Source organism: Harpia harpyja, chromosome 6, assembly GCF_026419915.1.
Source record: "Harpia harpyja isolate bHarHar1 chromosome 6, bHarHar1 primary haplotype, whole genome shotgun sequence".
NCBI classification, from domain to species: domain Eukaryota; kingdom Metazoa; phylum Chordata; class Aves; order Accipitriformes; family Accipitridae; genus Harpia; species Harpia harpyja.
The window spans coordinates 62,158,819-62,183,706 of NC_068945.1; positions in this window are offsets into that span (position 1 = coordinate 62,158,819).

A 24,888-nucleotide genomic window follows, 5' to 3' on the forward strand; every position below is an offset into this window, starting at 1 on the left:
TGTCAAGATTCTTTGAAAACATTCATCCTTATGGATGGAAAATGTCATTTTTCCTGAAAGAACTGGAAAGAAAAAAAGGGGGGCTGGGGGAGGGAAGTCATCTTCTGCATTTTCTGGACCTAGCTGTAAAACAAGAAGAAAAGTGACACAGAAAAAAGCATTCATTTGCCATTAGAAAAATGACTATACTAAAATTCCAATTAAAGCTGTAAGCACCAGACTGAAGCACATTTCACTTCAGAAGTTCCAACAGCTGTAATATTTATCTGGAGACTATTTTCTTCTGAGGATGAACTGAGGACCAGCAGCTGTAGAACCAGACTTTCTCCCTCTTTTCCTCTTTAATAAAAGTATTTCTTGAAAAAGAAGCACAAACAAATCTAAGTAAATGATGGTAAAGATTGCAAGGACCCTCTACTTGTTTACTATGAAGCTGCTCATGAAGCAAAAGGAGTGTGAAAAAGAGAAGGAACATTTTATGCTGGGGGAAAAAAAATACAATGTTGATTCAAATTATTCCCACAGGGGAGCAATGTTGGGAGGCTCCATTAAATTGCCTGGCACTAGCTGGCAGAAAAAAATAAATGAAAACACAGCTTTAAGAACACTGCTTTATTTACTGCTGACCATAAATGGAGCAAAGCTGGAAGGTGTTCAAGATCACTGACTGGCTGATTGTCACAACTAATTGTTTTTGACATCCAAGTGTCCTACACATTGATATGCACAACCTGCCAAGCCACAGGCTGCATCTATTGGGGAGTCAAAACTCTATAAAGGCACAACGCACCCAGCGCTAATGCAATGTACAGTCATGAGTTTAGGCACATCATTTAACATAAATTGTTTTCCATACCCATTGTGTTATTATCTTTCTAAGCAGGTTTGCTACCTGACAAATTAAAGTTCATTCTCTAATATATGATGACAGTGCTAAATGACTGCTTTAATAAGTTATGCCCAGAAATGTCATTCGTGGTTTGATAGGCACCGACGGAACTTGAACTCAAGATCTGAAGAAATACTAAAAGAAAGGCTTAGAAATTGACTGGTAGTGAAAGCACAGCATGGAAGAATCAGTAGAGCAAACCTACTGTCGGCTGCTTTCTGTGGTTGCAAGTACAACTTAACTACCTTCAGCAAACTACTGGCACTTTTCAGGTATGAATTCAGAGGAATTGAGCCAATTTCTTGCTGTATTTTGACATTAGTTATATCACCTGAAATAATAATTGATCCATCAAAATTAATGATTTTTTCCCCTAAATCTACATTAGTAAAAGATGTTTTACGATATAGTACGCATTAATCTATAAGGATAGCCCTGTAAGTACAAACAGCACAAAGATAACTATGTGAACATACTGTAGGGTAAGAGTAAAGCCCATATTATCAAATTTGTTGAGAGCTTTATGATCATTTCAAGATCTGAATGCCCAAATCGAAATATCTTGCTGTGAATAATGGTCGGAGATAAGGTGCTCCTTACTTTATGAAGATTTCTTGGTTTCTGTTTGAATACACTGAAATTGAAGCATATGAGTTTACTGACTACTTCTAAGTGCATGGACCTAAATGTCTAAGCAACAAAGATTTGAACAAGTACAGGAGCTGGATTTTAGTACCTACTCTAAATAGTAAATTTACAAAAATTGAGTTTTGTTATTTGCTGTCCTCTACTCGTCTCACTTCCAGGTCTGATTTTCTCATCATACAAATAGAAAACAAGTTTCCCCTCACAGCCACTCACCCGGAGTCACTTTGGTTTCTGACAGTGGGCCTTTCTCTGTGACACAACATCAGTGATAACAGAGGTTCTGTTAGCCAAACCGTGATCTAATCTCCTCTTCAATTCTACCATTGTCCCCAGTATGTGATCTCAGTGACACCAGGGTAAATGTACATCAGATTTGTTGGCCTAAAGGATATATGAGAATGAGAGAGCAAAACCTGAAAATTCTTCTGCTGCAGAGTTGGAGTTCAGGGGTTTTTTTGTCCAGCTGACCTTCTTCATTAATCTGGCTGTAATTTTTTATTCACCATTTCCACGTTCAAAATTGAGGGGTTTTTTCTTAAATTATTTTTTTCACATTTTTTTCTTTTTGAGGAATCTTGAATGTTTGCATTTAAAACAGTTTAACTCCTCCCCTCCCCTCTCCCCTTTCTATGCTCTAGCAAACAGAGCCTAAAGCCATTCCTCTGTCCCCTTTCTACATCTTGATAAGTACCCAAACATACTATTACACAAATCAGAATATACCCCCAAAAAAGAACTATGATTAGGGTATTTTCTAGGGACACGTGTTGAAATTCCTGCTGGGCAATGGGCATCTATCGCAGTTATCACAATTAGCCATTGTTACTTATTGTGTATATTTTCTTTTACTACAGATAAGCTCCGCAGTTTTCTTTCTCACTCCTCTTGAAAGTCCCTCTAGTCTGTTGATATCTTTCTAGGAATAAAATGTTCAGAACAGACCATAAACCATTTCAAATGTAACATTTCAGGAGGGCATGGAGCATAAAAATAAAGAGCACATAGAACTATAACTACGAGGAAGTATCACTTTGAGACTAGGTACAGTTCGTGTGCTGCTGGGGGGAAGTAGATCACAGTAGACACCCACATGCAATATGCTGTCTACCATCATTCACAAGAGCTTCCAGACACCTCCCACCCATCCAAGGTATTTGTCTTAGGTTCCTTTCCCCTCTTGATGCATTAGTGCTGCCACTTTGTGGTTTAAACTTTCTGTCTGCACACTCCTCCAACTTGCTGTAATTTGTTCCTTGCTTGTCTTTGCTTCTTCACTTTATGTCATTCCCTCAATTGCCGTACTCTTAAAATAAATCCAACAGACAGAAACCCATTCACTTGCTCAATGGAAAATCTTGTTCAAAATTCTGGATGTTCAAAGAAGGGGTTTAATGGTCATGGAAATTCAGCAAGTATCCATTGTAAAGATAAGTAGTATGAGTACTCCAAGGCTGCAAGTTCCAAAGCTGTTGCTGCATCATATAGAAATGGGAAGATCTTCTCTTCATTTAATGGGTAGCAAAATAACACAGGCCTTCTCTAGGTCAGTGACACAAAGAAAATCATAACATCATAATGTCTGCTTCACAGTAGAAGACATAATGAAGTCTACTGCATGCATTTATGAGTAGGACTGCCTCCAGGACTGTTATATCAAAATAATTCTAAATAGGCATCATAAAAACATTTGAGAAAGTAAATTAAATTTGCTGTGTTTTTCTTGCACAGGGGAAACATCAGAGCTAATAATCATATGAAATCTCACTGATATTATGAAGATGATTTAAAATAAATGTCATTGATACCCTCTATGCTAAGGCCAGACTAAAGAGACTTCAGGGTAAATAGATATGTCTACAATGGTCTTCTTATAATGTCTTCTAAAAATCACAGTAGTTCTCTGGCTAAGCAACTTTCGATCTCATTAGTGACCAAGACAAAACAAATATTAACCATCTGGAAACTAGAACTAGAAACTAGGACTAACCTACCAGAAAGTCAGTTCCAGTATGTTTAACCATAGTTAATTATTCTTTCAACAAAATCAACACTGGATAGACCATTGAACAAAATATGAGTCAAAGTCATTTGACAGCTTCGTGACTAAAGAGACTACTACAAACATTATGACTACTTAAGACCAAATCAAAACTATTTTAATTGATGGTCTAGAGGACTGTTACTACCATACACATTCCAGGTGCCCACTTAAAACATGGTGTGATGAATTCCAGTTGGATGGAGTACCTAATATGCTGTCTTGTGTCAGCTGTCTTTCAGCTCATATTCTCAGCAATCCCCTTATTACAGATTCTCGTCAGAGGTATAGACCCTCTGCAGTAACACGAAAGCGGCCTTGGGAGCAGTAAAGTTGATCTGAGTCATGAAACATCACAGGGGAGCCTGGATTCCCCATTTCTAGGTGTTAGGATGCACAGGTGATGAGATTTGGATTTTGCCCTTCAGTTGCTTAAGTTTCAATGACCTAAAATAGATTCAAGCCTCATGATTCTCAAATTGATTCAGAAAATGGGATTTGAGCAGGTCTTATTTTTTTCTCACCATTTTTATCCTGACAAATTTGATTTAGAGCTTGAAAACTTGAAAACTACTGTATGCACTTTAATTTACATGTGTCATTCTACTTTGCATTGCTGACTAGTGTCTGCAGCTTCCTACTCATAACTTTTGCATTTGATTCTTTGTTGCTCAGGTTGCTCACAATAACAAAGACTATCTTCATTTAGCCCAGCAAAGATGAATGTAATAGCTGCTACTTCATAGCAAATAGGTTAGTCAATCAACAATAATTTGTGTTTCCACTATAAGGATTTCTTAGTATTTGATACACACTTTGATACAAACTTGGGAACTGTCACTAACATAAAACAATTCAAAATAAATTAAAATATAATTAAAATATTAAGTAAAAATCATATTGATCAGAATATAAGAAATATATATAAAATAAATAATGTAAACTCCATTCATCAAAATAATTTATATAATTTTATTAATCTAAATCAAATTAAATACAAATTTGGATGTAGTTCCCATTTGATGCTTATTTCCCTCATTTCAGGCTTCCAGGAAAGTTATGCTGAGTGTTATTCTGTTGATTAATTCCTTGGGAAAATGGTTCAGCTGATAAGAAAACTCTGATGGCATCAAAGGAAACTTGTCCCATGAACAGTGAATTTGATCAGAGGTTCTATGGGCCTTAAAACCTTGGCAGCATATGTGCTATGACTGAAATCTGGTATCTAAGGGAAGGATTTTTAATACAGCTTCAGATTTTCAGTGCTTCAGTTTTGCATGTTTAATTTGAGCTGTCTGAAAGTGGATTTATTTGCTTTGATATAGAATTTTCTGAAAATTGGCATCTTTCAGAAGGCAAAACTGTCCACCAAACTTGTAATTGTCAAAGTTCTCAAAACTGTCTGTCTTCCATTATCAGAGGAAGTATATCTTATTGCTTTTAAATCAATCATTTTTGCACAGAATTTCTAGAAAAACATTCAAAGGGAAAAGTCCCCTGTGTCTTCAGAAACTGAGATGATACATGGAGACGATGATTCATGACTTTTTGACATTTAAAGACAGAAGACACATCACTCTCCTCTCCTAGGCAGATGCTTGAGAGCGATAAAACACACCAAGGGTTAAGCTTGTCTCCAAAACACTATGTCTGTGGAAAAGTTTCAAAAGCCAGAGAGAGAAGAGGAAAAAGAAAATACATTTTTTGTTTTAATGACATGAAAATGAATCACACATTTAAAAATTCAGCAGTCCCTTTTTGATTCTTGGCCACAGTTTTCTGGTAACACTTCTATCAGTCACATTCATTTGAAGCATGTGGTGACACATATTGGAGATACGAAGACACAGTTTCTGCATTTGCAATTTCCCATCTTCAAAGTGCTTTTCAGTTTTATCATAAAACTGGAGAAATCCCTGTGATACGTGAAAGATATTTTCTCCCTTTTTTTTTCTTAATTCATCACTGTTATTTTATTTAGTTCCTCCCTTAGCCAAGATGCTAATATTTATTTGCCTCTAGGTTAGCTTTCATGCTTTATGGAGCCAACATCAGGTATCGCCTCCAGTTAAGCCTTCATTAAACATAAATGTCAACCATTATACTTCAATAAGAAGGGAAAACTCATGTAAACATTGGAACAAAAAAGCTTCTGTTCTTCACTTTTAAACCTGAATGGACCTGGACAACATATAAAAGGACCCAAGAGCTAAATTAGCATAATACTGAGTCACCCCTATTAAGCTCCATTGGTTTCCAATATAATTCACTTTCAAGTACCTATTAGTCTAAACAGCTAATTGCAGGGAGAAGGAAAAAGACCACATGCAAAAATAATAGTTATGTGTAAGAGACCACTGGAGAAGCCTAAAAAGTCCCAAACAACTAGTGGAGAAGGATTGTTGTATGTCAGAAATGTGCAAAAAACCTAAACAGACAAAGTGTGGGCAAATAAATGTTGGGTGCACAAGTTCATTTATATGTATCGACAAAAATGAAAATATAGAAACTCTTCTAGAGTATTATGGAAAAGCAGAAATGTCGGTCTAGGTATTTTTAAGTTCTTCCTCTTCATCCTATTTCCCACACACATAAAGTGCCAGTACATGTGCTTGAAACACTGTTCTGGCAGACTGGCATATAATTGACCGTATAATGACTTCATACCTGCGCCTGATCCAGAATCTCAATAAAAATGGTCCTTGAAACCTTATTCAGGTCAGTGATGCTTCACAGAGGTATGTGAAGGCATTTAATCTGTGAAATAATACTTTCAGATGTCAAAATACAGACTGATCTCAGTAAACTGGAGATTTGGGTTGAAATCTGCAAATGAAATTTAATAAAAAAAAGAAAGATGCTACTTTTGAAAGAAGGAAATCCAGCACTGATATTAAAAAATGCTTATGCTACCAAATCTGAAGGAATATAGCAAATCACAAACATATTAAGAAGCAAAATTTATATGATTTTTAAAAAGGAATATAGCAATGTGAAATGTATTATTGGAAGACTTGTTTATAAGGCAAACATGTTTTTTTATCTGTAAGAATATATGAAATACTGAGACAAACTAGAGAAAGTCCAAAGGAGTCTGTAGGACAGTAAAAGGTTTAGGAAGCACATCCTAAAATAAAAGGTTAAAATAATTGGATTTATTTAATCTAGAAAAAATTAAACAAAGGCATGATAACAATCTTCCAGTAGTTGTTGTTTTTACAGTAACAACAAAGGATGTTAAGAAGAGTGATCAATTGTTCAGAGAGTTCAGTAGGGGTCAAACAAGAAATAACTGGCTTAATTTGCAGCAACAAAGATTTAGGTTAGATAGTAGGGAAAACTTTCTAACTAAAACTGTGACAAAGCACTACAACAGGTTACCTAGATGGGTTGCAGAATTGCCTTTCTTGGAGATTTTAAAGCAAATATCTGTTAGAGGTGGACTTCCTACACATTGCTTGCCTTTTTCAGTGCAGGTTATGGAATTAGGAGGACAATTAAGATTACTTTTTCAAGATTTATGATATGTGAGATCACGGACTATGATATATGAATACTTTTCCTAAATACATGTAAGAAAAACTATCACACTTAACTCCTTTTTTCATTAAGCAAGCATCTAACCCTCATAGTTGAGCAAAAACCTTATTTTTTTGTGATCCAAGAAACAATATTCAAACTTTAGTTCAGCTGGATTTGGCTTCCTTTCTGTTGGAGGCCTATCATGCAAAGGACAATAACCTATTAGCTAGCTCCTAGAAACACAAATGCCAAGCTCTGCTTGGCGTGTTAAAACATTAAGTAGAAATTAACATTAGCATGAACAGAGATTTTACAAATTCCCACAGAGACTCAACAGCCTGACAGAAGTCAAATACCACTGTAAATCAGCAGGAAGCTATCCATTGAGGCAGTGTTGTTCCTAGCCTATTAAGTTCCTTCTGCAAAGGAATCCTACCTTCTTTCATCCTACCTGCATACGTGGGAACATATTGCAGTACATTGCAATTCAGAGAGGAGAGAAGCAAATTATTTCTGCTGCATTGGCTAGGAATTGGGTTACTGTTGCAATGATCTTTCTTTCCTGGAGTGAAACCTACAGACTGAAGAGGTAGATGGAACCCTACATCCCAAATCAGGCCATTATCTCCAGCCCCTCTGCTCCATGTGTGCACTCCCAGGCAGAGAATACATAAGCATCTCAAGAGCCAAAGAATATAACCTTAAAACTTCAAGACAAAGACAGGAAAATATACAGCATAAACTTTAGGGTTTTTTTTCAAGCAGTTTATCATTGATTAAAGATCTTCAAATTTCAGTCCCTGAGGCAGTCCTGCTTTAGGTACAGTTCCTATGAAAACACTTCTGACTTGCATGAATAATGAAGAATCTGACTTTACAAAAAAAAAAAAGTTACTACCTATGTAATTTTAAAATACTGTCTATATATTATGTATCTCTTCCGCCAGGTCTTCACTAATTGTTTGTTTAATTTGCACTGCTGTTACAGTCCAATATTTTACTGTGATGTAGCAAGGGCTGTAGCTCAGGTGGGGCTGGGGGTGAAAGGTGCCCTGGACCGGGGTGAGTCCTGCTGTAGCCTCCCCACAGGCTTTTGGGGGCCGCTCTCTATCGCCGTGGTCATGGGGGACACTGAGCCCCAGCATTGAGGCCTGACCTCCCAGAGGGACAAGGGTGCTCTCAGCACCCTGACATGTGGCTCTAAAAGGAGACGTATTGAGCATCAGGTATTAAAGACCACTGATGGACTGACCCACCGTTCCCTTCCTGCAGCATTTTGCCAACTTCGTCCCTGATGTGACTGAAAACCAGGGGTATAGCACTGCTGTGTCACTCACACAGGATTGTGCTCATGTCCAAGCAGTCCTCCAGCACTTTACCAGTGTTACGGATCACGTTATGTCCCACTGAAGAACTCCTAGGGCAGTTTGGAGAGCACAAGCAGACAACTGTGTCAATCATTGCTCACATCTCTTGACATGTGAGTGGCACTCAGTTCATATGTCCTCATCAGAACTAGAAATTCAGGTTGGATTACTTCTTTTTTTTTTTAATCATAGTCACTATTTCAGGATCTAGCTGTATCCAGCTGCTCTGTAGGATCTGTGAAATGCATGACCCACCTCCTCCAAAATTCTGAGCCCCATCCCATACCCATTAAGGAAGATTTCTGATCCGGGAATTTCACACGTTATGCTACATATCCAGCATGAGGACTAACATTTCACAGCGTGCAATCACTGAGGTGAGTTTTGGGAAGTGCTGATGTGCAGAGAAATATCCTCATCCATTCTTTTGTAACATCCACCTTGGATGCTGACAGCAACAATCAGCAGCCTCACTCATGTGCTGCCTCTTATGAAGAATATGTACAAATGGACCCAGAATAGAAAATGCACTGTCAGACTCCTCTATGGACAAGGTTTATTAAACACGGTGTGGACATAAACAGAGTTGCCTCTCTCCCTTCACCCCTCTTTCCTCTGCATTTTGAACTTTGAGAAGGAGAAATGGTGTCATCTGTTAATAACAATAATTCCAACACTATAGTTAATACACTAGGTCAAGTTCTGCCCTATTGCATCTCTGGGGAAAATACCAGTGTAGAGGGATGCAAGTGTTCTATTGCACAGGTAAAGAAAGGGAAAAAAATATCAACCTGAGTGGAATATATGTGTTTTTCCTTCTGGCTTTAGCTCCTGGAGTAGCATGAGTGAGTTTTAGACATTTGCAGTTGGTGGATCTGTACATACTACAAGTTTATTGGAATTACAGAAGCCTGAAGTGAGCTATGGACCAGGGTCAATTTGGTAGCCAATACACCGAAACTGGAACAATTTATCTTGGGTCTCATTAGAACAAAGTGTGAACTCCCAGATCCATAGAAGTGATGGTTCTTTCATGCTGTGTTAATTGCAAAACACCTAATAGTTCACCACTGGAAATCCATAATACATCGTAGGATTGAATGCTTCTACATTGGATTTAGCTTTATCACTTGCAGTAAAGAATGAAATGAGTGAGTTAAGGAGAAACAAAAAACCCAATGTCCATGTATTTGCATTCTTCAGAATTTCTCATTACGTGTTCATAGGACAACTATTTTACAGGAAGATACCACTGGCTTTTAAATAAAAAAAGGTCATATACTATGACAGTAGTAGAAAAAAGATAAGAATTTCTTAGCATTTTGTATCCGATACCTTCATATCAGACATGTTAGGCCCTGTCTTAGGCTATTCTCAAAGTCAAACTAATACCTTTCACTCTTCCTGAGCATAACCAATCCACTCTCTGACCCATGGGACCGAGCATACTTGACCTTTCATGGTCAAGACTTTTCTACTAAGACTATCTGGATTTGCTGAACAATCAATGGAGAGATGTACATACCTCTTGAAGGCAACTTGTACCTGTATAAGACAGATGACTAAAAGACAGAAGATTAATTACTCTCTAGAGATATTTCTCCCACTCTGTACTCAATATAGAAAGCCTAGAGGACTGCTTCAATTTGGACACTTAAATTTGAAGGAGATGAAGTTAGGTTAGGTGAATCCCACATTTAATCTCTGGGTTTTTTCCTTTCCTACAGATGGTTCCATTACCTGTGGAGATGAGTTTTCTTTCAGTGGGGCTTATAGGAGTGAGCTTTTCACAAACATTTTAACCAGAACTTTTTTTGTCTTTTGTTTATGGGTTCTAGAAACAAATGTATAGCTCCCACAAAGATTAGATCTACACATCAATGTAGGCTATTTACATGGCTCTCTTTTTAGCTCATTATTCCAGGCTTTTTCTCTTTAATACAATTCTCTTCAGCTCACTTCTGTGAGGAAACCCTTATTAGCCGACAGGCAATTGAAGGCTTGGAGATATGGCTTAGGTGATGAGTTATAGTTCACCTGACCCACAAAAACTGTCTTTGACAACTATGAAGTAACTTCACTGTCCTTAGTCCTCAGGGGGAGACAGTTTTAAGGATAAACTGTCTGAAGATACTCTTAGTCGTAAAAGAATTAAGCTTTGTAAAGCTAAAGAAACCTAAGTTTTCCTTAAATTGCAATGAGCATTTACACCCAAGTTTAATCACAGAAAATGAGATGTAATTGTAAATCTTTTTTTGGTTGAGATTTACAGTCTTTCTCCAAAAATAGGCCAAGGGTGGTGATGGAGTGGTATTCCTAATTTTTGGCAAAGCTTTCAGCAACATTTCTTTTGTGCAGCTCAAAAAAAAGAATTATATTGTGACGTTTTGTTGCATTTTATTTCTGTGGTTTTGTTTTGGCCTTGACAGTTAATTTAGCATTACATTTGCAGAACAAACAAACAAATAATATTAACTTGTGTCATATGTTTCTCTAATGCTTAGTCACTGGCTGAATCCGTGTTGCTCCAGCTAGAATAGCATAATTTCCTAATCTCACACCTCCAGCAGCCTCTCCTTGTAACTCAGTTACCTTGGTGATCATGTCCATCTGAGTGAGTAGGATACACCCTTGATGAAAGGGACAATGGTTTTGGAGATGGGTCCCTCGGAATAGCAGGATAGACAGGTGCTGGCTTTGTGAAAACATAAATTTTACCTCATTTTCCTGTTAAAGAAGGCATGCAGGAAGGCAGAAGGATGGGAAGGAAGGAAGCATCTGTCTACATTGCTAAGTAGTATAGTCTATAGAAGAGATTTGAAAGGTGAAACATTTAATGCTGCAGCTCTTCCATTACTGTAGACCCATTTATGGGAGCTGCATTTGGGATTAGCTTCCATTTGTTCCTGTGGATTGAACACCTATTAGTGGCTGAAGCACACTAAGCGTATTCCTCTGGCACATTTTCTGGTTTAGCTCCATATAAGATGGGCATGATTTGCATGGTCTGAGACCACCAGTGTGAAGTGAAGCATGGTAAGTGGGCAAAAGCAGAAGATCATCTTCAAAAAGTATCTTCCTGGTTCAAACTAAGACACAGGTGTAGACACATGTTCACCTCCAAAAAAGGAGAAAACTTGGCGTCTCATTGCTGGTTCAACCCATGGTGTCAGCAGAACGTCTCCCAAAGTCACGTCCAAGATCTGAAGGAGAATGAGACAAGTATCCACAGACAAAAACTGTTCATCTTTGGAGTACCAGCAAAGTAGTTCCTTTCTGATGAGAGACAACTGATTTGCAGGCTTGAGCTGTAAGTGCAACTGATCAAGAACAGGAAAAACATTGGCAATCAGCAGGGCTACAGGGTGCTGGGAGTTGCCTTTTCCAACCGTCAGACCACTCTGTTGCTGTTAGCCAAGGAAGGACGCTTGTCCAACACTGTGTCTTTTGGCTTCCACCCATTTCTTTGTCCACTAAATGTCTCTTTGGTGCAGCTAGTGCAGCACTCTCCAGCAGCAAGGCATGTGTCTGAGAAAACAGGAGCAAACTCTCATTCATTCAAATTCATAGACACTGATCTCCCAGTGAAAACAACTTCAGTGTGAGAAAGGGCACAGCCAGCACGACAAAGCTCCTGGAGGTAGGAAGGAGAAGGTTAAGGGCACAACATAATCTCTTGGTCTATAAGACAGCATAGCTGCTTACTTTTTGGGACACCAATGCTGTGAAGAGGGAGAGGGAAGAAATGCCTGAAGAGTTGTCTGCTTGTTAGGCTCTTCACAGTTGGAGAGGAATTTGGGAAGACTGAAGATACAATTGCTTCTTCACCTTCTCTTGCTTACACTCAAATAATGGGAGCTGCTCTTCTGTTGCTTATTTTACTGTTGTGTTTGAAGTATACTGTTAGCAAAATACCTCCTGTTAGTGTGTGTGGGAAGAACAGATAATTTTGGAGAAAATAAATCTCCTTTATCTAGAACTTGTTTTCTTCCAAACACTAGACTGAGCAGCAAAGCGGTTGCTCTTGCTGCAGGGTGCTGAACCCAGTTCTTTAATTTTCTGTGCATTTCTGTACTCACAGAGAAAAGATTACTGCCTGTGCTTAACCTGGTGCTAGGATTGGGGATTATGCAGATATTTTGCTCTTTGTTCTTTAACAGTTTAATTCCAGACAACGTAGAATGACATTTATTCTTTGATGACTTTGTACATTTCTTACAAGTGTTGACTGTCGTCAGGTATACATATATACCTATAGCTATAGCTATAGCTATACATATATATAAAATGTGCAGAAGGTGGAGACTGACTGAAAAGCAGGCAGGTTTGACAACATTGTTTTTTCTCAGACTGCACTTACAGAGCTAAACTCCTTGCTGTGTTTTCATTCTCTGGGATTTGACACAAGAGAACAGAAATGTCTCCCTCATCCAAGTTTGTTTTTCTTGGTTTTTCATTCCCCACCCTCAGCCTCTCCTGACACAAAATAGCAACAGCTATTCAGGCTCCCTTTTCCAGCTGGTGTGTTCTGTGCAGTGATTACACAGCACGTAACTAAGCTTCAGGAGTGAAGTGCCAAGTGGGTGTCAAGAAGGCCAGAAGGAAGTAGGTGGGTTTGGATGGTTGAACTTTATTATCTTTCTTGCTAATAAAGTCAGAGGCAAACCTCACACTAGGAGCAACCCTAGCCCTCTTGAAATATATGAGAATAAAAAGGTGCCAGCAAAATTGCAGAGGGTGAACCAGCTGCCAACACAGGACTATCAAAAAGGCATTTGGCCCTTTTGAGTGTGTTCAAAGTTTTGTCAAGGCTAACAGAAAGGTCTCTTGTTTCCACGCTCAGTCTAGCATTTACTTTGCCAATCAATAGTTCAAGGCACAAATGTTTCACAGGCAATGTCTGTGGTCAGTGGCTAATAATCCCCTGTTGCTGTTGGCTGAGGTGAGCATCAAATTCATGCACACACAGATGCCCAAGGTGGGCAGTGAAATAACATTAACTACTGGAAAGGCAGGTTATTGGTAAGGTAAGATAGCATAAACATTGGATTGTGTGTTAACCTTGAAAAAACACAGACATGAACAGGAAACCTGTAATTGTTAAAGGATTAGACAAGACTTGCTGTGTATTAGCACATAGGGATTTGTCATTAAATTAATTATAGACAAACCTTTGGTAATAGAGTGTTTTGACTATAATGCTGAAATCTGGAGCTGAAATAAGAAAACAGCTTGCTAGGTCCACTAGAAATCTCTCTCAGAGCTGAGCTATTTATCCATCCCACGTTGGATGTTTGGGTGTAACTTAGAAAGGATGAGCTTTCTTGTCTTGGTTCAGTCTCCAGCTGGCACTCTCCTGCTGTGACCTCCTCAGACCACTCACACCTGTCTTTTGCTCTGCAGAGGGTCGCAGCAGTAGCTATTTGTGTGATAAGTCCTACTATGAACCAAATGGATGGGGAAGCACTGATAAACAAGATTAGCTCCACCATATAGCATCAAATACGTTACTCCTCAAAACTGAATCAATATGCTGACTGTGAGACCCTTGCGGTCATAGTTCCATTCCTGGAATGCTCCTGGGTTTGTGGACAGCTCAGCACTATGGAAGCTGGTTGAGTTGGCTGTCTCCATCATCTTCTCTATGCTGTCACTGCAGACTGTCCTTGCAAGAGCATTGAGATATAAGAGTTTAATTGGCAAGAAGGATGCCCAGGAAAACTGAAAAATAAATAAGAAAGTCTTCCAAAAATATGCTGGTTGGATATCAGCAATGGGTCTACCCCTAAAAATCAAAATACATTTTTTAAGTGCAAAAATAAAATGTTTTCTTGGAAATGTTCTGCAATGCCTTATGGGAGGTGACTCCCTGATTCTTCACGGTCTATTTCTCCTCTGCAGACAATCTCTTTAGAGCAAACTCTGACTCCCATGAGGCATCATAAACCTGTTCTCTTGGGAATTGTGCATTATGGGAGCTGACAGTCAGCAATGCAGTCAGTTGGAAGCAGAGAAGACCTAGAGAAGAAGGGTACACTGCATTCAGACACTATCAACCATAACTGCCATAAAGGATTTTCGCATTCAAAACATTTTGGTTTGACAGGGAGCTTGTTTTGGAGGCAATACCTAAGTTATCCATCTAAAGTAGACATATTTTGGAAAGTGCTTCTGTTAAAAAGTCAGTTTTCCAAGGAAAAACAGTTTCGCTGGGGATTTTCTGGCCAGAAAGACAATGTACCAACACCAAAGATAGTCTTAGGCTGTCCAAGTGTTTAACATGAAAAAAAATCATTGTCACCTGCTCAGAATAACTTCTAAATCTAATATGCAAAAGCAGCTTAATTTTACTGAAATACAGGTGGTTAAAGGATAGAGTTCATAAGTACTGGATGAAAACTGTTGGTATAGAGAGGTAAGAAACTCAAAGCAGTTCCACCACCGTGGTGAAAGACACCTAGATGTCAGCTTCTTGGCCACTGTGAGAGAGAGAAGCCAGAGCCACTCAGCACAGGTACTGCCCCAATGTTCAAGAATTCATCATTTTGAAAAGCCAGTGCATGACATCCTATTCACCCAGAAAACCTGTAGAGGAATCAGGAAGGAGGTGGAAGCCCCGTGAGCTGCACAGGGGGGATGTTAAGGGCACAGACACACAGAAAATCAGTCTTCATATTCCCTGCTGTTACCAGGGTGGCCTATTCTTGCTCCATCGGGTGTGCGGTTTGTAGGTCAATGTCCTGGGTACTGTGCATGCTGGAATGAAGGATTCATAACCACAAAACACTTTTCAATACTGCTGTTAATATGGGCAGTTGGGTCATGCAGTTTTTATACCAAAGGCATTAGACATATTGCAGAGCAGGAAAAGGAATAAGTTATAACTTTTTTGAAGTTTCTGAGACACAAAGTCATGCGTTATGAATTCTTCATAGAGATGTCACTACTAGCCATCTTCTGTTTTATTTCTAGCTGCAACACTTAGTTTCTGTGAGAAATGAATGAATATGTTAGCCAAGAATTTCCAAAGCAATGAGTCAGTTAAGATTGGCAAAGGAGAGAGGATGGGGAGCAATAGCTCCTTCCCCATTAGTATCACCTGGCTCGGAGTGCCTACTCCAAGCTACATGATTGGGTAGAAATGCCAGCACACACGTTGCTCTCCATCTTCCTTTCCTCCCTATGTACAGTCCAGACACATCCATGTGACAGGTTTCCATTTTTAAGCTCCCTAGCCAATTAATCAGCACATTCCTTTAGACCCCTCAGCTCTGGCGTGCAAAGATGTAGGTTATTTTTAGAAATCTGAACTGCTGCTTTTCATGAGTAGAAAATTCACATTTTAAGAAAAACTGTCACAGTTTTTTTGTCTTCAAGAAAATGCATCACCAGAAGCTAAAGGCTGTGTTTTTGCAGCTTTATGTTTGCATTGCATAGGTCAACCGTGGGGTGGCCGAAGGCTCTGACATTTGATATGAAATTGGTAGGCACATTCAAAACAACATGAGAGGGCAGGACATATCCTTAACCTGGCAGAGAGGCCTTTCCTGGCAATATGTTCAGAATTATCAGGCATGTCTCTGTGTTCCTTTATCTCCTTTCTCTCTGACTTTGAGTTCCATCTCAGGGAAAATAATTAACATTTACCAACAACATCTTTTTTAAGAATTTACCTCTTGGGATTAGGGAGATTTACTAGCCCAGAACCTCTGATGTGCTCAGACTCTGACTGTGCATAAAAAGAGGTATTCATTCTCCAGGTATGTCAGTCTGGCACCTTTCACCAGTGCTACATTCACAGAGAAAAGAAACACGGGATTGCAATTCTAATCCAACAAGGAGCCAAATACAAAATGCCCTCTCTTTCTCAACATATTAACTTCTTAAGCACTTCTCCTGTTATCATTCCTACCTTAATGAATGGGGGAAAGACAGCAGAAGAGGTATTGCTTCTCTGAGTTTGTATCTGACCATAACTCCAGTGGAGGAGAAGCTGAACTCCTAATAGTCCCATCCCAAACAGAGCTGAACTAGAATAAATCTAGATGCAGTCTGGTCTCTACAGCTGTATTTGCAAGTCTGCTTCCAAATTGGACCGTGAATAGAGCCCTGAAGGAAGCCTACAGATATTCCTCAAATTGTAACAGATATAAAGGACCTGGTAAGTCCTCTTCCTACAGCTTCTACTGGGAGTCATTTACTCAAAGCAACCTTTCTTCTAAATAAGTTTAAATTATGCTTCATTTGAGTTAGTTCTGCAATGTCAACAGATCCATGTAGGACAGAGATGGCTGATGTTTTAACAGCAGGGCAAGTGTGAAAAAGTGCTTCCACTCACACCTAGTCCTGTTGAAACTTCCCTGCTGATGGAGTGAGGTATTGCAGGGGAGGTTTGGCCCAGACTGAGAGCATCTGATTTGGAAATCAACAAGCAGCTACAAAACATGGAATCTGCATGGATATTTTTACGTTACTTTTCCCTTAGGCAAGAGATTACAATTTTGGAAGCACCCAAGACTATATCTATGACATAAAGACAGTGCAGCATGAAGATACCTGAGCAAGTGCTGAATAAACAAGCTTTATTGTGGAGCTCCGCTGTGACTAATTAACACAGCTAGAAGTAGCTATATTAGTCCGGGCAAACTGCCATGCAAACCTACTATACTGCTTTTTATATCCAAGCAAATTACTTTAGAGCTACCTAAGGCAGCTGGAATGCAATACGTTTTAAGGGATAGAGGAGCCTTGGTCCCACAAATTATTAGAGATGCAAGGCTCCCAAAAGCTTAAGTCACCCCTGAATTCTATTTTAAAGTAGGAATAATCTTAAGGGAACAAGCCACTTCAGGAAATTGGTCTTTATACAATCTTTATTTAGTAAATTCTCACTGTATTATCCACTAAAATTCTTCAATCATCTTGTCTGATTTAGATAAAGGTTGCCTGTGCTTAAGGAGTATGACAAGAAATAACCCCTAAGAAGCCAGAGAAAGGCGATTCCTTCATTTTAAAGGTTACTAGTATGATTAGTAACTGATTAATTTTTTTTATCTAACATGGATTTAGCTCCAACTTCTCCCTTCCAAGAATGAACTCACAGTTTTTACCGTACTCCTGAGCCAAGGTCCTAGTATACTACCCTAGTTTTTTGTCGTTCTGTTTAAGGCCAATGTTATTCCTCCTAACTTTTATCTTCTCAAGTAGCAAAGAAAATACCTCCTGTAATGGGCTGAAGAAGGTGACATTTATTATCTTTGAAACTTAGTGATTGTAGGTTTCATGAGCACTCCTGAAGAAATGTTTATCTGCAAAAGTAGCTGAGACAATTCAAGTTGTTCAATGGATCCTTAGGTGGGAGTACGTTAAGAAGAATTGTGCATTGAAGCTTACAAATATGATGAGCTGTTTTAATAAAACAGCAGATATAAGAACTACTGAGGGAGGAGAAGGGATCTGCCTGTCTCCTCTCTGCCAAGATACTGTCAACCAACATTAACAACTCCTATTTCAGATCACAATATTTCAATGAAAGGACTAATCACTACACAGGCACAGCTGTGTGAGACTGTCTTAACCTACAGGACTGATCGTAGCTTGGAAGCAATTCCCATCAACCATTCAGGCCATGAGGACTCTGCTGGAACAGCAAGAAAAGCTGCTACAGATAACCAGTTGCTGGTTTCTGAGAAATGAAGCCATAGCTGCTGGGAGCTGATCCAAACACCTCACTTAATTTGATAAAAGCTTTCCTGTGTTACTGCTATCACTTAGAGTTTCTGTTACTATAATGCATAGCAGTTGCATTCAAACCACTAATATAAGTGCCTGACTTAAACTTCACAGCATGTTTCAGAGAAGGGTGATAGGTGTACTTATTTAATATTTATTTATTTATACTTGTTTTCTGGCGCTGAGAGATCTGGCTTTATATATAATAAATGATGACAAGATACAGCAGATACCAGAGGCATATAGGTAACATACATCTCCCCTAATTTTAAACATCTAGATAATTTTCATATTCAGGAGAAAACAAAACAAAAAAAACCAAAACAAACAAACAAAAAACCCCAACAAAACAAAACCAAAAAACCCCCACATTGTGACAGTGATTCATCTTTCCTACTATAGATCTCTGCCTTAAAATGAGGTGAATCCTATTCCCAGCATAAACGGTCTACCTAACCTGGGTAGCATGACTATTTCTCTGCTTCAGACTTCCCAGCACAGTAAGTCACCGAAACCACCACGGTAGCTTTGATACTAATGCTAGGTCTCTTTCTTAAGTTATTGAGATAGGAAATGTAGTCATGGACCATGATCTCAGGGTGACAAGTGCTGTAAAGACACTTAAAAGTGTAAAATGTAGAACGTAAGGCAGGAATCAGTAAATGGACAGGAGAATGCAGAGTAGAAAGAGATCCTATTAATTAATATGATGGGACGTTATCACAGCACATGAACAATGTAACTACAGTCAATCTTTGTGTGCATCATGACAGAGACTAGTTTTAAGAGGGATCATAAAATGGTGTTGCCAGTATTCAAACACCATTTACCAAATACATCTGAGCACTCTTCAAGCATGAAGACACTCGCTCTACCAACCCTGCTCACTCAGATCTCTGAGAACACCAAAACGAAAGGAGAAATCCCCCTCACTTTGCCTGGAACGTATTCCACTGAAGGCTACTTCATCCAGTGTGCAGCTTCACTGTACAATGTCAAGGTGGCCAAAATGCCCAGAGCACCTGGGAATGGAAGGCAAGCCTGCTGTGGCCACTCCTTTGAGTGCATACATAAGCAAGATAAGAATCAAGCCTCAAAAGTCCCAAGGATTTTTTGCTTGTCTTCAGCATTTATGTGTCTTCAAAGCAATATGTGTAACAATAACATCACATCACTCTGGAAAAAAATAGACAAGCTTCACAAGGTTTCTGTGCCCAAAAGCAGATGTGATTTTTCAATTAGATCAGTCTAATAAAACCCTATAAACATTATTTCTTTGGTATCCATAGTCTAGAATAGTTACACCACTGCTGCTATTATTTAACATTAGATATTATCAAACTGCTGTTCATAAAAGATGTTTATGAGCCCCAAAACAAATCATTTGAGTGTTTTTAAGGAAATATTTTATTTTCCTATTTACTCCAAAGCCATCATCAGGGAACAAAATGGCAGATTGATATAGAAGTTGGAAGGGTTGAGCTATATTATTTCACTGCTGATAAATAAAACATCATTTGGTCTTGAAATTACAGCATTTGTCATTAAATATTGGTATTTTCCAAACATTTTACTTTATGGCTTATGCAAGCACTAAAAGAAGCACCAGAGCCTGCTTCTTTCCTAGATTTGTTTGACTCAAAGACTAGTGAGTGACCTGTAATATTTTCAAGATCTAATAGTTTTACTGCTACTATTTGTAATAATTTCTAATTAATTTCTCCTGAGGTTTCCAATTTGGGAGAGTTGTGGGGGGTTTTTTGGTTTTGGGGTTTTTTTTAAGCAGCTTGCTGGTAAGGTATATTTTTTCCACTTATAAAGTGCAGTTGTAACTGAATCCTAAAGATGACACCAATCTCATTTTTCTTAGGTAAAGAGAAACATTAAGATGATGCCTAAGAGCAGCAGGACATAGTTGAAGTAGAGTATCATGATAAATACATAGTGCTAGCTGAGTAACAGTTAATATAGTGTTGGGTTTCCTCTTGACAAGCAATTTAGAGAAACTGATGTCCATTCTAAAAGATCATGGTCCAAGACTTCAGCTGGTGTAAAGGAGCATTTTTACAAAGTTCAGTGGAGTGGTTAAGACCATGGAAGAAGCTGGCATTTTACTATTGGACATTTTTTCCTATCCCTAGGTTTCATGTCCTAAATGGTCATTTCCTGGTAACACCTCAGTAAATGTCATACTCTTGAGTATTTGCCTGAAGATATTCCTACACAGCACTGTTTGTTCCTGGGGCACAGACGCTGATGTATGTACCAAACAGGATGCCCTATAACATAACACAGGAGCAAAGAGTATAGCCCTTACCTGCAGCCAGATGAATCAACATGTCACCTTTTCTTCTGCCTGGGTTTGTGTAGGAGTTTCCAGACTGGGCATCATAATCAAGCTTTAAGTGTTTGTGAGTAACATAATTTCATTTATACCAAAAGGCAAAGGGAGTGTAGAAGGAAAGCAGGCTCTTTTCTCTGTAACCCACAGTTTCAGGAATGTATAATAAGCTTTATTGTTTAAAACAACATTTTTCCAGCTCCATTATAATTAGGAAAATACAGGAAATTTCTGTGAATAAAAGCTCTGCTTGTAAAAGTCTTTTCTATTAACCACCTATTATCACCACAATATCGCTGCCTTTCCATAGCTAGTGATTTGTGTTTTCATACCAAACTGTAGGTGCAACCGTTAGGGCTGAATGTGAAATTACAGCCATTCTGAATGTGTTTTGACTTTGTTCATCAATATACATTATCCTGGATAATTGTTAGGTTAGTATGAAGGATTCTAATGCTCAAAAACATAAAGCAAGCTCAATTTTCTTCTAGTGGGGCTTCTCTGAGTTCTGCTACAAAAGAACTCCCCGAAGTGTCACATCATTGATAACAGGAGAAAATAAATTGTTTCTGAACCAAAGATGCATTCAGCAATTGCTGGATTATGCACTAGTTGAAGTGCTAGCAGACAATAAAACATGACTGTAAACAATTGCTTCAGCCTATCTTTCAAAAAATCATAAAGTCAAAATGCAGTTTCTTCCAAACAAATAAAGAACGCAGTTATAGCAAAATACACTCTCTAGTGAATAAGACGTACAGTCAGCCATAACCCCAACTATGTGCCAGACTCCATTCATTTTTTCAAGGAAGTCTGTGGGTTGCTTATAAACATACTGAAACAAAATATTTAGGTTATCACTTGAAACCGTCCCTCCGCTGAGATTAATCCAGGAAAGTTGAAAGCCTAGAGATTGTTCTACAAATATGTGTGTATGTGTCTATAAATATTCCAGCATTTCCTGTAACTAGTGTTGCTCGATACTCCCTGTTTTATGATCTTTTATTAGTTGCTCATAACTTTACTAATCATTTTGATTAAGACTTTTTCCATGATGATGCTATCCAAGCAGACTCAGAACTAGTTTCTTTGAATCAAACCTGAGAATACTGTTGTTCAATATTAGAAAAAATATTTTTCCATGATGATGCTATCCAAGCAGACTCAGAACTAGTTTCTTTGAATCAAACCTGAGAATACTGTTGTTCAATATTAGAAAAAATATGGGGAGCATTTTTTCTTAGAAAGATTAGATAGCTCTAGGAAGGTTTGTGGAAGGATTTGAAATTTGGGCCATTCTACTTAGTGTGTATAAGAAAATCTACAAGGAGATGAGCAAATTACAAGCCTTGAAAAAAAATCTCAATTCATGGATGCTTAAAAGAGAGTATTCTGAGCCTAGCAACTGAAATTAGCTCTCTCTCCCCTGAGAATGCTTCAGTTCCAGCAAGGCCAATCAGTGCTTGGGTGTCCCATCCATCATTTCCCATGCAGCAAACAAGCATGTCCCAAACAGTTCCCATCTCTTTGGCTAGACAGTTTCTTCTGCACTCTTCTTTCAGACTTTCCTCTTTTTTTAGCTTCTCACATCTCTGAGCCCCAACTCAAGCCTGTTCTTGGACCATAGACACATCCAGTACTGACCTACCCCTGCACTTCTTTCCCCTTCCTGGTCTCTTGGGCTAGCCTTTTTCCCCGGACAACTGCCATCGTTTCCCTTTCTCCTAGTGCCCTAAGATCTTTCTTATTTGTACTTTGATGCTAACTTTTATTCCCTTTGATCTGTAGCCCTTATGTTCCATATTCCAGATTCTCACGCTACCCCCATGTTGTGCACCAACAAATGGGTTTGCAACATTTTCCAGACTGGCTCACTACCCGAACCTCCATCCCTTCGGGGCTCTTTGTCCATTTTACACACCCTACCAGTCCCAGCATCCACGTACAGTCAATCACTTCCAGTCTCTCCTCCACACGCCCAGTCCCACCAGATCTTTTGACCTAATGTATGCATCTGGATTTTGGGGTTGTTCAAATTTTTCTCCTTTATTCTGCCTGAGTCCGAAAAGGGTTATTGATAGTATGGCAGACTTTGGCTTTCTGACTAGCATTTAGCAAGACTGTAAGCAACTTCTCTTGTCAACAGAGTTGATGGGTAAATTTAATACCAGATGGTGTTACCAGGCCCACCACATACTCACAGAGCTGTGCATGTGTACGTGTAAACACACATGCATGAACACATACAAACAAATACACTACTGTATATATGCAAATGTTTTCTTCAAACTACTTTCAGTAGCAGAAGCTTTATCTGTCTAGAAAGATGCAGCTGCCACTTGCCCTGGACTTGTTGATACACCAGAGCTCTTTGGCATTGCTCCACTGATGCAGAGAATCACAAATGCTGCTTATACCAGTTTACAGCTGCTTTCCATCATCTGAGATGCACCACACAGGAAGCTCATACCAGCAGATCTGGTCTTATCTTTATTTTCAGACATTTACAACCCTGATCACTCTGTCCTTCCCCCAATTATCCTTATGTAAATGATCTTTAGGTTGTAGATGATGAGACAGATTAGCACTGCGATTTTTCACTCTGGAAGGTGAAACTTGTCCAAGAACAAGTTTCCTTGGAACAATCCCTAGGGAAATTATCCTGCCCCACAAAATATTATGAAGCATTTTCAGATCAGTATTTTCTTATTAAGAATAGGCCTTTTCTTCTGATAACTCGTAGGAAGAATTAACAGCAAACTCAGAAGAGCTGGATATGAAAATCATGGGGAAGTACAGTATTAACTAAGCCTGGAGACAGAATGATGGCCCTCGGTCACATAAATTTGCAAGTACATTGTCAAACTGTGGGATATATAACAGATATCTAAATGGAATCTGTCTAGATATTCACTCTGAGTACTACTGAGAGTTTCATTTATTAGCACTCTGAGAGAATACTTGGTAGAGAAAATGCTGCCCAAGTATTACTGTATGCAGCCTTAACGTCACCAGTCTACACTGACATCCAATCTTTTCCAACAGCTGAATGAAACTCTGCTTTTGTATAAACTAATTTGGGAGTTACCAGAGTTTCAAAATACGGAAATACTAGATAATAAAAGATACTCACCTGATGTCCTTTATGATATTGAACTATTTAGAACTTGAATTACTGAGAAAAGCTATTTGATTTAAGTCTCTCTAGTTTATGAAGTTTGAAGTAATGTTCTGTTAAAAGATTGAAATTATGACTGAAATGAATTGATTGAAGAGAAAATTAGCATTTTCTGTGGTTATATTTCACCTTGAAGTTGAACGAATTCTCTTCTCCTTTGGATCAGTGTAAGGGAAAACTAACTCTGCAAATGTTGTTCCAGTGTATGAGGAAACTATGAGACCAGAATCCAGTCAAGAGAAGTTAAACTGAGTTATTAGTGAATCAGACTATGAAGCATCTCACTTCTTTTGCAGTATCTAGTTCTCGATAAAATCCAGTGCACTGATGATAAAAACACTATTATTTGTTTTGTTATCCTGAAGTTTCACAGAACATTCATCAATCAGTTCAACTGATGTAGATAATTACAGTTATGTGATTACAGAATCACAGAAAGGTTGAGGTTTGAAGGGATCTCTGGAGATCAACTGGTCCAACCCGGTGCTCAGGCAGGGCCACCCAGACCCAGTTGCCCAGGACTGAGTCTAGACATTTTTTTAATATCTCCAAGGATGAAGACTTCACCACCTCCCTGGGCAACCTATTCCAGAGGTCAGCCACCCTCACAGTAAAAAAGTGTTTCCTGATGTTCAGAGTGAACCTCCTGTTTTTCAGTTTGCACCCATTGCCTCTCATCCTAGCCTTGGGTTAACCCTTGGCTGTCCACCAGGTGCCCACCAAGTTGCTCTACCACTCCCCCTCCATCAGCTGGACAGGGGGAGAAAATACAATGAAAAAGCTTGTATGTTGAGATAAGAACAGGGACATCACTTACCTTTTACCACTGTCATGGTTTAACCCCAACCGGTAACTAAGCACCATGCACCTGCTCACTCACTCCCCCCGCCATACCCAGTGGGATGGGGGAGAGAACCAGAAACAAAAAAGTGAAACCCATGGGTTGAGATAAGAACAGTTTAATAGAACAGAAAGGAAGAAACTAATAATGATAATAATAACAATAATAAAATCACAATAATAATAGTAAAAGAATTCGCAAATATAGAACAAGTGATGCACAATGCAATTGCTCACCACCCGCCGACTAATGCCCAGTTAGTTCCCAAGCAACAACCCCTCCCAGGCCACCCCCCCCCAGTTTATATATTGGATATGATGTCACATGGTATG